At 36.0% G+C, this 19,240-nt stretch overlaps 1 protein-coding gene across 4 annotated transcripts in view; it reads right to left on the bottom strand.

Moving 5' to 3' along the window:
* Nucleotides 1-19,240, bottom strand: part of PRKG1 (protein kinase cGMP-dependent 1) — a 1,295,238-nt gene that overhangs the window by 639,576 nt on the left and 636,422 nt on the right. The gene's annotated exons all lie outside the window — the stretch shown is intronic.

The following is a 19,240-nucleotide window of genomic DNA, read 5'->3' as shown; positions in this document are numbered from 1 at the left end:
ATTTATCATTTATTCTCCAAAGTTTCTGAAATTAGGCCTTGTTCAGGGGAGGCATCCAATAAATATTTATTGAATAATAAATGATAGACATGAAAGATTACATAGTTTGAAAATCATCGTGGTAGATTTTTAAACATTACATATGTGTGTGTGTGTGTGTGTGTGTGTGTGTGTAACCAGAAAATGTAATTTCTTAAATTATAACCTAAAAGGAAAAATGATTTTTATTACAGAGAAAGATAATTTTATAACAAAGGGAAACATGGTTGAAAATAGGGCATGGACTTTTAAGTCTGGAATGCATACATCAGATGAAAACATACTGTGCAATGTATCATTATGGCAAGTAATTATAAATTATCAGATAAATTAGGTAAACCATTAGGTGGTTTTATAATGTTCTAAAATACTAAACAATTAAATATTTAAGAGGTAGTGGCAGTTATATGTTATTTTTTAATGGATTGAACATTTTTATTATCAAGAGTTCTTCTTTTATAAAGACCAAGTGACTTAAAAAATCAACAACGAGAAAGGTTAGGGTTACAGTTAGTTCCTCTTGAGGTGACAAAATTTTGAGACTGTGTTAGAGTACAATACTATCAAACAATTAGTCATTGAATTTTGATTCAGGAAAACTTAATTATCATTCATAACCCAGCTCTGCTTTTAGATGAGTAACTGGAGATACAAAAACGATAAATGGCAAAGCCAAGTTCGCTTAGTTGTTTAGTGATTTAGCCAGGAGTGTCCTTGGACGCTACTTCCCTCCTACTAAAATAACAATGAACAGTATACTGGAGGCTCATGTTAGGCAAGTTCAAATACCGAATTAGGTCCTTACAAACCTCCATGAAATGTGAGTCTTTTTGTCTCAATTATATTGATGAAGAAAAGTGTCTGAAAAGTTAAGTGTGACTTTTTCAGGGCTACACATCACTTCATTGGGCAGAGCTGAGATTTTAAGTCTAGAATGTTGGATCGGAAAACCTTCCGTTTGTAGACACCTTGCAATCTCATTTCAGTATGCTTCACCCCAGTTTTTTTTTTTATCTTGTTCTCGTAACTCACTGGCTCTCCAACAATCTGAACATCCATTCTATCAGAGAGCAGTGTAGCAGATATATATTATGGGCTGGAAGACCACTTTAAAAAAGGAATTTATATTTTAATGCCAATAACTAATGGTTCTCTTAAATTAACTTCTCCAAAAGTTTTTAATTTATTTTTCTTTCTGTAAAAAGGGAAAATATTAACACCAAGGAATGAGCTTCTAGTAGAAGAATTTCATTGAATTAAGTGGGCTAGTAGACACGATAATTTAGAGAAGTGGCCATATATAAGTACTTTGAATAATTTCATCTAGGCACCTATTTTGTCCATCTTTCATTAGGCTGGCCTCATCATTAAGACCAAATATAGCTGATTTATTAAATATATTACATTATTTATTTTTAAATTTATACTGTTTTTAGTTAAAAAATACATGGAGATACAAAGTTCAAGCCTAAAACAAGAGAAAGTATAATATATCAAGTGTTTGCCTCTCTCCCCTTTCCTTCTTTAAGAGATTTGCTCTCCAGAGGTAAGCTCTTCTTAATTGTTTTTAATGTAACTGTCCAAAAATGTTGGACAGTTACATTATGTAACTGTAAATGATGTAAGTATATAAGCTTATATATGTAAATATATATCAACATGCTTTGATTAATGCAAACAGATCCTGCCTTAAAAACAATTATATAATGCTTCCGGTTTTTATTCAGCAAGATGATGATGATGTAAGATAAAAAAATGCGAAGGGGAAGGAGGACAAAGATGAAAAAGAGAAAGAAGAAGAGGGTTAGAGGAAGAGGAGGAGAAAGCTAGTCTAAATATTTATCATACAACAGGCATGCTTTTAGTTAATCCTCACAACAACCCTCAGAGGTATATATTATTATAACATTTATTTTACAGATTAAGAGAACTGAGATCTAAAATAATTAGGTAGCTTGCTCAAGGTTGTACTAATAGCGTCAAGATTGAAGACTTGCTCCACAGCCCATGTATCTAACCAACAAACTGTACTAAACTTTGGAGATTTCCATAGCATAGATCTGCCTCATTTTTTTCTGTGGCTGAATAGAATTTATTCTACTGCTATACTCTATGATTTTACTAAGCTTCTAGTGACACACAGTCATTCCCCTACTCCCACCCCAACAGGATTTTTTGGAAATTACAATACTTAAGAGTTCAGGCTTAATACTTGATTTTATGCATATTATACAAGTCATGTTTAATGAAAAACTGATTAATTGTTTTAATTTTTCTAAATAAACTGAATAACTTGCTTCAGTTATCTATCTTCTTAGTTGTGGATATCCAGATTCAACTCTTCTTCAGCATACATTTTTTTTCTGAGCCTTTAATTGTACAAAAAGCTAAGACAATATCTGGTAATACTAATTTTGCTGTTGATGTATCTGAAGTTTCACTGTCATATTTTATCAGGTGCTCAGAAAATTTTGAAGGGAAAATAATGAGTACTTGTTTTTCTTTTGTTTTCATTTTGCTTATTAACTGGTACTTTTTATATTGCAATGCTCATCAAAACAGGTTTTTGCATGAACATCATGACATAGCTATTATCAGTTAATCAGACTCCAAAAAATTAAGATTTCACACTCTAATTAGAAAAATGGTGACTAATTCGCCAGTGGATTCTAATTCACTAATATATTCACATAATTATTAAGCTATTGTGTATTTCCCAGCATATAAATCTATTTATTAGAAATGATTTTCAGGAGAAATTGAACTCAAAAGATTGCTTATTTATTTGTAGTTCAAATATGAGACATAGAATTTTAAACATATAAGATGTTGTTGCAAAATGTTTTAATATGACTTGAAATGCTGTCTTCTAATTTCATCTGTGCCAATGAACACTCTTGTGAAATGTAAGCTGCTTTATATCTCTCCTGGGTCAAGCAAGTCTTACAAGTAAAAAATGTACATGTAAACAAACAGCTGATATTTAATTTGTAAATAACATAAGGGAAAAAGATAAACATGTTTAAAAACTCTAATGTGTTAATGAGGCTTAGAAACAATGACCAAGATGCTGGGTGTGGCAGTTGACACCTGTAATCCCAGCACTTTTGGAGACCGAGGCAGACAGATCACTTGAGATCAGGAGTTTGAGACCAGTCTGGCTCACTTTAGGTTAGGAGTTCAAGACCAGCCTGACCAATATGATGAAACCCCATCTCTACTAAAAATACAAAAATCAGCTGGGTGTGGTGGCATATGCCTGTAATCCCACCTACTCTGGAGGCTGAGGTGGGAGAATCGCTTGAACCCAGAAGGCAGAGAGGTTTCAGTGAGCTGAGATCACGCCACTGCACTACAGCCTGGGTGACAGAGTGAGACTTGGTCTCAAGAAAGGAAGGAAGGGAGGAAGCGAGGAAGGGAGAAAGGAAGGAAGGAAGGAAAGGAGGAAGGGAGGAAGGGAGAAAGGGAGGAAGGGAGGAAGGGAGGAAAAAAGGAAGGAAGCAAGGAAGGAAGGAAGCAAGGAAGGAAGGAAGCCAACCAACCCAGTAGCAATGGACAACCCTAGTGCCCAGATTGTGCATCTCTAAACACTATTTCCTTCTGAAAGGAATTAAGGGTCATTGAAGAAATAGCTGATTCAGGCCTGAGTCATGAAATATACAAGATAAGTCTGGACCATCTTATCATATCTGATAATAATAAAGCTGTTAAAGACTACTAGATCTATAGAAAAACTCAGAATAAAACTTGAATAGGCTCCCACTGGTCTAAGTTGGAACAATTCAGGCATTAATAAGAACTAAAGTGAATTAAAACATACAAAATTATTTAATTCCATAAATTCTCTTGGTAGAAGTATTCCAGGTAATAAATCAAGAATTTGAACATCTGAACTAATAATGAGCAAATGGATCTAGACATTAAGCGTGAACTGCATCACAAAAAAGAAAGTGAGAAATTATATGCCTCCTCAAAGGAAGAACGAATACAGCTATGACATAATCTCATCAATAAAAAACAAGAACAAAAACACAAAACAGAATCTTGATCCAGAGTTTAGATCCAACTTCCAACTTACAGAAACTACAGAGATAGGTTAGAAAAACATGTTAAACTATGTCATAAATTTGGAGATAATTGAAAATTTGAACCCTGACTCAAAATTCTGTGATACTAAGAGTTTATTAGTTTTAGGTGTGATATTGGCATTGTAATTATGGTGAGAGTAACAGGGAACTCATCTTTTAGAGACCCATATGATAGGCATGCTTTTAGTTAATCCTCACAACAACCTCACAATGAAATGATATTATATCTGGGATTTGTTTCAAAGCAAATATGAGAAGTTGGGGAAAGGCTGGGGACGTGGATGGGGCAGGATTAGTCATGACTGGTTAATGGTGTTGATGCTGGGTGATGGGACAGGAAGTTTCATTGATTGTTTGCTTATTTTTGCGTACATTTGAAAGTTTCTATAATTAAAAGTTTTGTTTTATGTTTTTGTATTTTTTTGTTTGTTTTGTTTTTGTCAGCAGCATTAGAAGTACTAGAGAACTATTTCAACACTAAAATCTTTGGAGATTTTTAAGAAACAGTTGCATTTAAGGACACCAGAGAATTACTTTGACACCAAAGAAAGCTTTTATTAATCCAAGCACTCAGCAGGAGATCCACCACAGTCTATGCCAATTAGCTACCTCTTCACCAGGATCCAGTTATGTCAAGCTTGTCATTTTCCAAATATAAATATTACTTCCTTTAAATGTCAAGTTTATAAAAAAGCTGCCAATGTATAAGAGCTTTATTAAATATGAATATGAATAGTTTTATCCCAATATTTGTCAAATGTCAAAATTTTTAATATCTAATTAAAACTTCCTAGAGAGATGTATGTATAATAAATTAGCATGGAAATTCAGAAAGGGGAAAATCAGCAGGTTTTAGGATGTCTGAGTTTTCTACATTGTGACTAAATCTTTTTGGCATCAAAACTGTTTTTCATTAGAATAAAAATAGTTTGTTTTTATTAAGTGAAATAACATTGACAGGAAACATTTTAAGATGTAGAAACATACAGTTGGATAAAATCACTGATGTTATATTCTCAAATATGACACCTGTTACTGAAAGACAGAATATCCAAAAATTAACTAGCATTCCATTGACTAATTTTTTTAACTCAAGCATGAACAAATAGTAACATATTTTTTTAAAAAAATCACAGTGTCTATCATTACATCTCAGTAGCTCTGAAATCCCGGGGCTTTCTTGTCAAAATAAATTAACTTTAAAAAGTGGGAAAAACCTAGTGATTTTAGAAATAGAGATTTAAGATAAGAACGTGGATTACTTTAGTTTTAGAAACAGTATTTTTTCTTGTGATTTCAGAGAGCTCAAAATGCAATTTGGATTGAAGATAACTAATTCTTTCAGGGTCAGACAGAAATCCAGCGTTTCCAGACAGCGTTCAGTCTGTTCAATCAATAAGTTCAGGCTTGTACCATTGTGACAGCCATTTAATTTGTTTCCCACAAAGCCCTTTGTTATAAGCCCATTGTTAATTATTCTTAGGAGAAATATAAACAGTTGTGTCCCTTCCTTGCTCTCTAAGAACTAGCATGACCAAAATATTATCTATACGATTAGTAGATCCAAACTCTAAAAGAGAAGTCTTAGAATTATTCTGAGACAAGACTGTACATAAAAATCAACTAGTCTGTGTTCTACCAGTCAGTCTTGAAAACTTGAGTTATCTAGCAGAAATGCAGACTAATTCTTATGTCCTTGCCCCAAAAATGGAAAGCTGATGTCTTGAATAGCAGGTTCAGTGACAGGACTAATGGTGCATAATGAGGGGGAAAATACTTAAATAAGTATTTAAGTATTCAGTTTTATTTTATTTTTTGAGACGGAGCCTTGCTCTGTCAACCAGCCTGGAGTGCAGTGGCATGATCTTGGCTCACTGCAACCTCCATCTCCCGGCTTCAAGTGATTCTCCTGCCTCAGCTCCCTGAGTAGCTGGGATTATAGGCGCGCACCACCACGCCTAGCTGATTTTTGTATTTTTAGTGGAGAAGGAGTTTCACCATGTTGGTCAGGCTGGTCTCAAACTCCTGACCTTGTGATCCGTCCGCCTTGGCCTCCCAAAGTGCTGGGATTACAAAGGTGAGCCACGGCACCCAGCCAAGTTCTATTTTAAATTCTACTTTGTAGAACTTTAAGTTCTATGAAATGTAGAACAAGTAACTGACAGAGTAGTTGCTCAATAAATACTAGCCATTTTTATAATTGATTTACCACGAATGGACTGCAAATATTCCCCCTTTCACCTTTGCATAGTTTAAAAAGTAAGCCTCTTCTTCAAGGGAAACAGAACTGCTTTTTCTGATTGATTTTCAGCCCTGGTTTGAATGAGCAATCTAGATCAGTTGTTAAGAAATAAGAGAACAGGGTTCCAAAGGAGGAAAGTTAAAGGAAATAAACACCTCTGGAGAAAAAAGTTGAGGGGAAAAATATAATTTGTCTACATTTTAAAAAAGGACGGCGATGAGTACAAAAGATGGTGGGAGGTTAGCAGTGAGCCAGTATAGCTATTAGACTGGTGCAAAAGTCATTGTGGTTTTGCCATTACTTTCAGTGGCAACAACCGCAATTACTTTTGCACCAACCTAATAGACGATCACTTGGACGTTGCCTAAGAAAGAATGGCCATTGCCTCCAAAAAACCAGCTGATCGAGCATGGCAAGAGACTGCCAAGATGGAGACTGTTTAGGGGGTCCAAAAAACACAAGGGATCCATGTGAGCAGACTCCAGCAGAAATATTCTCTCTCGGAGGAGACATCATTTGTTTATCATTATCCACTACCTTACCTGTAGACTAAAAAATTCATCACCTTGGAGTTTGTTCCGTTCCTGTCTGATGATTGATGTGAACAGCCCACTAGTCCCCTCAATGACCCATAGGATTTGCAACCGCAAGGAGCAGGGACTCAGGACAATTAATGTGGGGGTGGTGGTAATGTTCTCCACTCATGAACTCTTGAGAGCGGCACTAAATCTATTGGAAACCCCTGAGCACAGCTCATTGTTTATTGTTTTTCTCTCCCCAGTCACTTCTGGATGCTAACCCAGGATAATTTTTTTAAATCTTGGAAGTCATTTATGATCGTTTAATTCACTCATTTTGCAGTATTATAAAGGGCTTTTTTCTGATTATCTGATTTTTTTATCTTATTATATTTGTTTCTTTATCTATATCCCTCATCTACACTTTGACCACTAATGGCATGTATTTGCCTAATGTGACAGTATAGTCAGGGTTACAAAACTCTATAAATTCAACAAGCAAACAAAAAAGGTAAACGTGAAAAAATACAAAAGAGAAACTTGGATATTTAGAGAGAATAAATATTTTATTCCAAAGTCATGTCTTTTATTCTGACCAAACATAAAAAGAGACATATACATCTATTGCTTACTTGCTAAGAGCAATGCCAAAGAACTTTGCTAGTTTAAAAGCTACATAGAGAATTTGAACTACTAATTTGAGAGTATTCTAAAGCCTCACTTCCTAAACTTGAAGGACTCAGTAACTTAAAAAAAAATTCAAATCTCAGCCTTAAATCTCCAGAGACACCCTAAAAATGTAGTCAGATGGTTTTAATTTTTTTTCTGGAAGCATCTTCTCCCTCTTTAACAAGAAAAAATAATTCACAGCTGCAATAGGATAAATGAGAAAGATAACCAGTGTGTTAGTGTTGGTCAATCCTTTATACATATTTTCTGATTTACTTTCTTTTGTTTTTCCTACTCCAGTCAATTAACATTATTCTTGCACGTACAAGCTCCACCATGTCAGAAAAGAAAGGAGAAAATCGAAATTGAAAAACCAATTTTTTTAAAAAAAATCAGGTGTTGAGAGAACTATAAATCAGCTTTCCTCTGGTAGCTTCAGATTCTTGACATCATAAAACCTAATGTAGTTCTTATCAGGGACTACTGCTGGTTTAATGATTTATGTTCTAGGTACTCCTGAATACATGTAATGCTATTATAAGCAGGGCGGCCAGCTGCACTGAAATAAGACTTCATTTCCCCCCATCTACCACGTACAATTGGAAGATACATTGCAGGTCTCTGGAAGTGTTGTGGTAGAAATGGCGATGATGATGTTGAGGACAATGACAATGAAGACTGAAGCACCTTAGCTTTATCGAACAACTACTGTTTCAGAGATTTTGCTTTTGGTGCATTACCTCTTTTAATCTTTACAACCATTCCTTGAGGAAGGCACCAGGATACTTATTTTGTAGATCCAGAGACTAAGGCTGTGAGAAGTCACTGACTGATAGTCATGCAGCTAAGAGGCCAGAAACAAAGGAAAGCAATACTCTTGAATAGAAAAATGATTAATTTAGATGCTTCCAAAGATTCAAAAGCTTTATCAAATAAGGCAAAGGTTTTATTAGGTTGGCGCAAAAGTAGTTGTGGTTTTTGCATTAAAAGTAATGGCAAAAACCACAATTACTTTTACACCAACCTAACATTATGTAAATATCATTTTATAATTAATTCTTAATAAAATAATTTATATATAAATCTGTATATGGACTTTGATTTGGAATTCTGTGGCATAAAAAGTTTATTTCTCACAAGTAATTTATTTATTCTTTTGACTGAAAAATTAAAGATAAGGAGTAATGTTTTAGGTTTTAAAATTTGGCTTCCAGGAAGCTCAGAGTTAACTTAGCTTTTAAATAGTGACTTCTCTCATTCCATCTCACTCCAGTCTTTTTTTTAATCTCATATCTTTTTTTCTTTCTTTCTTTATTTTTTTTTTGAGATGGAGTCTGGCTCTGTCGCCCAGGCTGGAGTGTAGTGGCACTATCTCGGCTCACTGCAAGCTCGGCCTCCCAGGTTCACGCCATTCTCCTGCCTCAGCCTCCCAAGTAGCTGGGACTACAGGGGCCCGCCACCTAAGCTGGCTGTTTTTTTGCATTTTTAGTAGAGACAGGGTTTCACCGTGTTAGCCAGGATGGTCTCGATCTCCTCACCTCGTTATCCGCCCACCTCTGCCTCACAAAGTGCTGAGATTACAGGTGTGAGCCACCGTGCCCAGCCTCTCATGTCTTGTTTTATATATGACTTATAAATAGCCTCAATCCTCACCTCTTCTATTCTAAGATACATAAAAATTATTTTAAAACTGCTGAAAAAAAAATCCAAAGCAATTCCTTAAAAAACATTACAGTGCTTAAGGTCAATCCACAGTCTTCCTTCTTAATTCTGTAGTGTATAAAGATAGTGGCTGTTCTTATGTAGAACTTACAATCTTCTTTGAAGAGGCATGTCCTTGTCTGTCCCTATGGGCCATTTAAGGTATTTCATTTTCATTCATTAATAATGAGCATATCCTTTTTATTCTTAACCTTAATTAGTTAGTTGACTTTCTTCTTTCAAGTCTTAGTTAATTGGGAAATAATGGTTTCAATGTGTCATTATTTCAAATCAACTAGCTGAACCGACAAATGATTACTTCCTGCTTCCTTCTCCTCCATGATTCCACTGAAGAGACAGGCTCTCCTGCACATATTATTCCCATTGTAACTCTTGTGCTTTATATTCCATATTAAAACAAAGAATTTCTTGGTTATCTATACGCCTTTTGAAGACGGCAGTCAAAGTACATGAACATCAGAGACAGCTTGCGACAAAGAATCAATGTCTTATTTCTCTTTGTGGTTTCAAAACTGGAGCATTTGGCACAGCAATGATTTGATGAATGCATAATAAAATTCAACTGCATATCAAATATTGAATATTTATAATATATCTTTCCTTGCTTAGAGCAGCTAAGTTACCTTTCTGCTCATCTGCTCACCACCAAGCTACACACACCACATGCTCACTCATTTGGGAGACTCAGCACTGTGAGAATTGCTTGGAGTGTGTCTTTACGGCTGTGATTTCAAAATAAGACTTCCATTACTATTTTAAGAAGAGATTCCAAAATGGAGTATACTTATCTAAAATAATAAAACTGCTGGTCAATTTTTCAGAAACTTCACAGAAAAAGAGATTCAGCCAGACCATATGATTTCTCCTGTAAAATTTTTACTTTTGTAAAAAGTTTATTAGTACTAGCCAATAGAATTTTCAATCATAACTCTAAATTGCTAAGATCATTTAATTGGTGAAAGACCTACAATGCTTACTTATATCTAGGCAAATAGGGGATCTCTCATCTTGTTTCCTTTCTCACTCAACTGCACTTAGCTACTTTCATTATTTCATATTTCCAAGGGCCCAGGCTGACAATCACTTTTTGTCTTCAACTTCTATTTTAAGTTCAGGGATACACATGCAGGATGTGCAGGTTTGTTACATAGGCTAACATGTGCCATGGTGGTTTGCTGCACAGATCAACCCATCACCTAAGTATTAAGCCCAGCATCCATTAGCCATTATTCCTGATGCTCTCACTCCTTCCACCCCCTGCCCAACAGGGCGCAGTGTGTGTAGTTTCCCCCCATGTGTCTATGTGTTCTCATCATTCAGCTCCCACTTGTAAGTGAGAACATGCAGTATTTGGTTTTCTGTTCCTGCATTAGTTTGCTGAGGATAATGGCTTCCAACTCCATCCATGTCTCTTCAGAGGACATAATCTCGTTCCTTTTAACGGCTGCAAGGTATTCCATGGTGTATATACACAACATTTTCTTTATCTAGTCTATCATTGATCAACATTTACATTGATTCTACATCTTTGTTATTGTGAATAATATTGCAATGAACGCATACATATGCGTATCTTTATAATAGAATGATTTATGTTCCTTTCAGCATATACCCAGTAATGGGATTGCTGGGTCAAATGGTATTTCTGCCTCTAGGTCTTTGAGGAATTGCCACACTGTCTTCCACAATGGCTGAACTAATTTACACTCCCACCAACAGTGTAAAGGAATTCCTTTTTCTCCACAACCTCTCCAACATCTGTTGTTTTTTGACTTTTTAATAATTGCCATTCTGACTGGTGTGAGATGATAACTCATTGTGGTTTTGATTTGCGTTTATTTAATGATGTTGAGCTTTTTTTTCCATATGTTTCTTGGCTGCAAGTATGTCTTCTTTTGAGAAGTGTTTGTTCATGTTCTTTGCCTATATTTTAATGGGGTTTTTTTTTTTTTAATGACAATCACTTTTTATGGAGAAGGTTTTTAGAAGAAAAGCCTCAAAAATGAACCACCATATTGGATCATCACAAGATGTCCAGCTGCTAAAGTAGGCACTGTCTATAGCCAATCCAATTTGTTGCTAAGCTAAGATTTAGTAATGGGTGTCTTATTCTCTCTAGTCAAGAATTTCCCTGTGAAGAATAAAACTCAAGGAAAGTAAACCATCAAGTAACTCACACTGTTCTCCTCATTTGCTACCTATCGCAGCAAAGAATTTGATACAGGTAAAAATAGCTCAAAATAAAAGAAAAGGAAATTGATTAGTTAAAAGTAACAAACTAAAGCCATAAGCTGAATCAGCCAGGAATGAGCCAAATAGATCTTTACGTTCTGGCTGGACAGATGGTCAAATGAAAAGCCCCTTCTATTTGCCTGGGTACAGCCTTCCCAGATCTTATCCAAGTGCCCAAAGCTCATCATTCCATGTGAAATATCCAAATCACTTCAAGCTCTTAGGGTGGCCTAGAACCACTAGTTAATTAAGTAATTATTGAGCACTGTTTTATATCAGGCACAATATTTGATGTTCTCACTCACATAGCTGTGTTCTCATGGAGATGTTTAATATCAGTCAGCTTACTCTTGCACTCTCAATTCCAATTATTGAGTAATGTAACTAAATAAAACATGAACAGAATAACCAATTATATGATGAATAGGATCCAAATATTTTTTATCTAACCCTGTTAATTTACAGAATTGATTATGGAGAGTCAATGGTTTTGCTTTTGAATATAGCTGACTACTGAAGAAGCTAAAGGCAAAGCCAAGATTTCCAAAGTCCTAGGGCGGTGTTATTTCCCTCTTCTAAAATCAATTGTCAAATATATTCATAAGTCAAGAAGTGTGAGGCATAAAAAGCGGATATGCAAACTCTTGCATTTAAACTCCACTTACTTCTAAAAAAAACTTAAAGCAGCTTATGCTTTAAAGAAATAAAATAAAAATAAGACCAAGCCACCTAACAGAAGTTTCCCATTTATTTATGACTTCATAAATCTCTTCATAAATGTTAAGTGCTACCATAGATTTCCTGATTTATTTACTTCAACCAAGGTACCCCTTTGCTTTATGATGAATTTGTTTCAGTAGCCTTATAGGAATTCATTTTTTGCACTGCTCTAATAACTGTGCAAAATATTAGAAGCTGAAGATTTATCATTTTTATTTTCTTTATTGTGATCTTGGACTATTTATTTAATATTGCTTAGCTAAATTGTTTCCCTGTCTCTAAAGCATCTAAATGAGCAATTGGCAAATGATAAACAAAGTGATTAATCTAGACCCACAGTTACTGTTGAGTTGATGAACAGGAGTCACATGGATTCTACATTAAGTTTCTTGGAAGACAGAAATCATGTGTTAAAGTAATTCACATTAATTCATACATTGTTTATGCCAATTGTGCCAAAATGGCCATCTGTCTAGGACACGTTCTATTTAATTATAATTTGGCACAATGGTTGATTTTTCTAACCAACACCCAAGTATGGTCAAAAGGTGCCTTTTATGACACCTGACCCACAAGTGAGTTTTGGCCACGGGCATTTTAGGAAGAAAAAAAAATTATTTAATCCTGTACTTTCTCTTTAAGACAATTTTCTCATGATTGGTAAAATATTTTCGCTCTTATTTTGAATACATGTTTTAATATAAAAAAGGACACTTTTATTAGCTTATATTTACATATTGCATTTTCATTCCACTTTCATACTGTGGCAACTTCATATATCTAACCTCTTTTTTTTTTTTTTTTTTTTGCTAAAATAATTAAGGTCATCACATTTCCTTTCCAGTCTATTTCAACCTAATTCCATCAATTTTTGTTTTCATGACTTCTATTAGTTGATTCTAATAGAGGTGTAATATTCTCTGCACAGAACCCAAATGCAGGACAGGCTATTATGTTCTGCATGCCAGTCAAATTACCAGGCATTCTTTTTCTTAACATTTATTTCAGTTTCAGGGGTATGTGCACAGGTTGTTTTTATACATAAATTACATGTCATGGGGGTTTGGTGTGCATATTATTTTGTCAGCCAGATAATAAGCCTAGTACCTAACAGGTTGTTTTTCAATCCTTAGTTTCCTCCCACCCACCTCCCTCAAGTATGCCCTGGTGTATATTGTTCTCTTCTTTGTGTCCATGTGAATTCAATGTTTAGCTCCCACTTACAAGTGAGAATATGTAGTGTTTCATTTTCTGTTCCTGAATTAGTTTAGTTTTCTTAGAATAATGGCCTCCATCTTCATCCATGTTGTTGCAAACGATAGAATCTCATTCTTTTTTATGGCTGTGTAGTATTCCATGAAATTACCAGGTATTCTGATAGCCTCTTGAACATTGCTTTCTAGCTTCATCTGGAAATCATAAGGATGTAATTTATCATGACTAGTGTAAAGTCGATTCTTAAGAATTGTCAGTATCTCCAGATATCATATAGCTTTTTAGCCAGTATCTAGGTAGGGTCCTTATTTTTATCCAATTCCTTACAGAAAGTGTCCAATTACTTTAAGGGAACTCAAACCAAGATTTGGAATAAGAACATGCAGATCAGATAATCTCAGATCAGATGATGTATCTTCCCTGGTCTAAACCTGAATGGCTCCCCTAACTATATAATCAAGTTTTAGATGTGTAGACTGATATTTGAGGTCCCTTTGGCCCTAATTATATGTTCTCATGTATCCTACTTTCCAATTATACCCAATCAATCACCATCTTAAGACTTAGCAAAGCCCACAATGTAACTGTAGAGACGCTTATACTTTTTCCTCCCCTGGCAAATCCTCTCTTCTTTTTCTATAAAAATCCTATTAATATTTCAGAGTCTAATTTTTTCATTACTTCCTTTGTGAAGCTTTGCTAGTACCTAGGGTAGGTTTATTACTGTCACAGAGCTTTGTCCAAATCTCTGTTGAAACACATATTTCATTCTGCCTTAGTTATCTTGTCTCCCTTCTCCAAGCTAAGTGATATGTCACCAATCCAGAAACTTTTGCATTCTATGAAATTTTATAAATTGATGACCAAAACATTTTTTATTAAATCCTGACATGAGAATTCTGCTTCCTCAAAAGAGGGGGTTCCAGAGCCCTTCTAAATTATTACCCTGGTTAGCAAAGAAAATGTTCCATCTGTTCTTGTTAGAAAATCTACAGTGGAGGGGTCATCAATTGACAATCAATAGGCCAAATAGCTTACGGATCAATTTTGTTTGGTCTACATGCTGTCCAAAAAAATTGAGCCAACATTTATAAGCCAGGACATTTCATGTTAAAAATCTGGATTTTGCTTCTTTGGGGAAAAAAGTAAAATCTAAAACTGCTGGCTCTGACTCCCCAAATGATAACCATCTGCTGGAGCTGAGCATAATGTCTGATAAGACAGGGCACGCATTCTTCATTTTGCCACAGACCACACCAATCTCTTCTATCCCCACAATGAAGATGACAATTGTCATTCATTATCATGTTTATGCCTTCACTTTTTTATACTTCAGAAATATTTTTCTGTAACCAGGGAAAATTTGGTTGTGAAAACAAAAGCTTGACCAGGAATATCATGTTTTCTTTTTTTTCTTGAGTCCATTATTTTAAGTGACTTGATTTATATGTGCTTTTGAGTTTGCAATGCTTTATATTTTCCCTTGCTTGCTTCAGGATGTTCAGCTAAACTGTTAGAAAGGGTGAAAATTTGTTTAAAAAGAGTAAGTCTGCTATCATCATCAGGTTAACAATATTACTAATCTATTCTTTTCTTTTAGTATAGAAAGTAGGAAGTTAATAAAACAGACCTGGAAGAATTCCAAGAGAATTATTATTATTATTTTAAAATATGTGAGTGGTTGCCTCTAGATCTTTACTCAGGCCACTGAGAATTAATTCAACTCTTCTTGTACCTCTGAGTGACAACAATTGGAACCACAGTACGTTTGCTCAAATTTAAAGGTGTTCTGCTAGTCAGAATCACTTGCTGATTAGCTTTAAGCATAGTGGTCCGAATCTATTGATAAAAAACTAAATGTAAAGACTACATGAGTTTATAAACAAGATTCATTACATTGGACATAATCTCTAAAAATAGGAATTTTATAGAGGCTGGTAAGAGTTTGGAAAATACTAAGGGCTCAAAGCATTACTCCTACAATGGAACCAAGAAAACTACTGTTTAAAAAGGTAAACATTTACTCCTCTGTCTTTATGGACTCACCATATTCCAAATTAATTTCACCAGCAAGGAGAGGCATGCGTCAGTAAGTGCAGTTTTACCACAGCCCAATCAGAGTTCCTTACATAAAACAACTGGCCCCAACTCAACCATTAAATAGAGCATATTTTTAGCTACAAGCATAACTTTGGGCTCAATTTTATACTCAATCTAAAAAATTTTATTCACAAAGTAATTAGGAAACACCTTACAGTGAAAGAAAATATCAGCTCAGTAGGGGACAACAGATAGATACGATTAACCTAGCTGCCCCAAATAAGCAACAATTAGAATGGATGGTAATGTAAGAACAGAGGGGAAAAGCAAAGTTTGCTTCCTGAGCTTCCCACTCCTAAAGCTATCTGTACTTGATTGCGATGGGTGTGCATGTGCACAAGCTCAAAAAATCATTTGAAAACATTCAGCCTATTTTTCAAAGTCCTATTTACATAATTCCAAATACCAAGAGTTTCTGAGTTTCCAGCAGACAGTCGAATGACAGCATTTTTCCCGTTGCATCCCCAAAACAACCTGTACAGTATATTCTTTAAAATCACATGGGGGTCATTGTTTATAACAAACTCTTTCTTTACTGTTTTCTAATCTGCTAGGATCAGGGGTATCCAATCTTTGGCTTCCCTGGGCCACATTAGAAGAAGAAGAACTGTCTTGGGCCACACATATAGTACATTAATACCAACGATTGCTGATAAGCTTAAAAGAAAAATTGCAAAAAAAAAAAAATCTCATAATGTTTCAAGAAAGTTTACAAATTTGTGTTGGGCCACATTCACAGCTGTCCTGGGCTGCATGTGGTTCACCAGCCACAGGTTGGACAAGCTTCATTTAGATGTTACTGCAATCTGGGATAATAATGCAAATAAGGGAGAAACTTGTAACCTGCTTTTCTATCCTTTACAGCAGGGGTCCTCTATTCCTGGGCCATGGAGAGGTACTGGTTACAAACATGTTCCTCACACACAGCATGAGGTGAGCAACAGGCAAGCAAGCAAAGCTTCATCTGCATTTATTGCCACTCTCCATCACTGGCATTACCACCCGAGCTCCACCTCCTGTCAGATCAGCAGCAGCATTAATTCTCACAGGAGCGCGAACCCTATTGTGAACTGCACACTCAAGGGATCTAGGTTGCATGCTCCTTATGAGAATCTAATGCCTGATGATCAGAGGTGGAACTGCAGCAGTGATGCCAACACTGAGGGGAGTGGCTTCAAATACAGATTAACCTTAGCAGAGAGCTTTGACTGCATAGAGACCATAACAAATCAACTGCTTGTAGACTCATATCAAAACCCTATCAGTGAATGGTAAGTGACAATTAAGCTGCATCTGGTGGCAGGCTTTATAGTGGCAAGTGGGTTGATGTACTTCAATTGTACAGCTGCATCTGGTGGCAGGATTTAAGTCAGAATCCGACACTAATTTTAGTCCATGCATGGCCCACCCATTAGTTTATTTAGTTTATTAGTTTATTTACCACTCCAACCATGCCTCTTTCCCTGCACTGCACATTTGTCTCAGTCAGAGTTTTGGTAAGCCCACAAGCTAACCCTAGCACAAATGAGTGAAAACAAACGTAACTGGAGAGTTTCTTTGAAGAGGGGGAAAGACCCAATGATGAGACAGCAGAAGACTCTAAGAATGCCAACAAAAAGAAAGTTGCATTTAAAATAAAATACCAAGAATACTACTTAAATTATGGGTTCAGCACAACAGGTGATTTACATTCTCCAAGCCTTTTTTGTATAATATGTGGTGACCAGCTATCCAACGAAGAAGCCATGAAGCCTTCAAAACTGCTTTGCCACATGGAGACCAAGCATGCTGAATTAAAAGACAAGCCTTTGGAGATTTTCAATAGAAAAACATGTGAACACAAAGAACAGAAGAAATTATTGAAGGCCACCACTTCATCAAATGTGTCTGCACTGACAGCATCATTCAGTGGCTAACCACAGTGCTGAAGATACGAAGCCCTTTACTATTGGTAAACAGATGATCCTGCCTGCTGCTAAGGACATTTGTCATGAACTTTTAGGAGAGGCTGCAGTTCGAAAGATAGCACACGTTCCTCTTTCGGCTAGCAACATAACTAGACAATTTGATGAATAGCAGAGGATACTGAGGCACAATTGGTAGAGAAGATTAATGAGTCACCAGGGTATGCAATCCAGGTTGATGAGTCTACCAATATTGACAATAAGCCAATAATGCTTGTTTTTGTGAGATATATTTTTTGGGAGGATGTGCATGAGGGTATGTTATGTGCACTTTTGTTGCCAACCAACAGCACAGCTGCAGAACTATACAAGTCTATCAGGAAATCTGAACTGGTCATTTTGTGTCAGTATATTTATGAACAGAGCAGCTGCCATGACTGGTTGGCTTTCTGGTTTTGCTACCCAGGTCAAAGAGGTTGCTTCTCAGTCTGAGTCTATGCACTGTGTCATCCATAATAAAATGCTGGTTAGCTGAAAAACGTCACCTAGACATAATATTTTGCAGGATGTGATTAAAATTAACCGCATTAAAGTACATGCCCTTAACTCACGTCTGTTTGTGCAGCTCTGAGAGGAGATGGACACACAGCACACATGCCTTCTCATACACCGAAGTGAGATGGCTTTCTAGAGTTGGATCAGTGGCCAGAGTTTTTGAGTTACGACAGCTGCTCCAGAGATTTCTTTTAGAAAAACAGTCATCACTGGCAGCACATTTCAGTGACACAGAATGGGTTGCAAAACTTGCTTAACTTGTGTGACGTTTTCAACCTGCTCAACTAACTCAATCTGTCACTTCAGGAGAGAATGACAACTGTGTTCAAGTCGGCAGATACAGTAACTGCAATCAAAGCCAAACTGGAATTATGGGGGCGATGAGTGAACATTGGAATTTCTGACATGTTTCAAACATTAGCAGAGAGTTTGAAAGAGATGGAGCCAGGGCCTTCTTTCTCCCAGCTGGTGCATGATCATCTATCTCAGCTTTCAAAGGTTTGAGTATTACTTCCCAACCATAAAATACCCCTGAACTGGAAAGGAATGGATCCGTGACCCACTTGTTAATAAGCCAGGTGAATCGACTTTGTCCATGCTAGAAGAGGGTCAATTGCTTGAAATCACAAATGGTGATGGCCTTAAAAGCATGTTTGAGACAACTTCAAATCTCCGTATGTTCTGAATTAAAATCAAGATGGAATATCCTGAGTTTGCCACAAAAGCACTGAAAAGCCTGCTTCCATTTCCAACATCTTATGTTTGTGAAGCAGGGTTTTCTGCAGCGACAGCAATCAAAATGAGATTATGGTGTAGACTGGACATAAGCAACACACTTTGGGTGTCGCTGTCTCCCATCACCCCCAGTTGGGACCATCTAGTTGCAGGAAAACAAGCTCAGAGCTCCCAGTGATTCTACATTATGGTGAGTTGTATCATTATTGTATTATTATTACAATGTAATAATATAAATGAAGTGTACAATAAATGTAATGCGCTTGAATCATCCTCAAAGCATCCCCCACCTCAGTCCATGGAAAAACTATCTTCCATGAAACTGGTTTCTGGTGCCAAAAAGGTTGGGGAACACTGCTTTAGAGCAATTACTTTCAAACTCTTTGACCAAGAACCACAGAAGGAAATGGATTATACATAATGATTTCATATACATATACCTGAAACAAAATTTAATGTGAAACAGTGCTCTTACCTATTCCTCCACACCCCATATTTTCA

The sequence above is a fragment of the Pan paniscus genome, chromosome 8 (genome assembly GCF_029289425.2).
Source record: "Pan paniscus chromosome 8, NHGRI_mPanPan1-v2.0_pri, whole genome shotgun sequence".
NCBI lineage: Eukaryota > Metazoa > Chordata > Mammalia > Primates > Hominidae > Pan > Pan paniscus.
The sequence above is the reverse complement of the archived record's forward strand: the minus strand, read 5'-3'. Positions and strand labels throughout refer to the sequence as shown.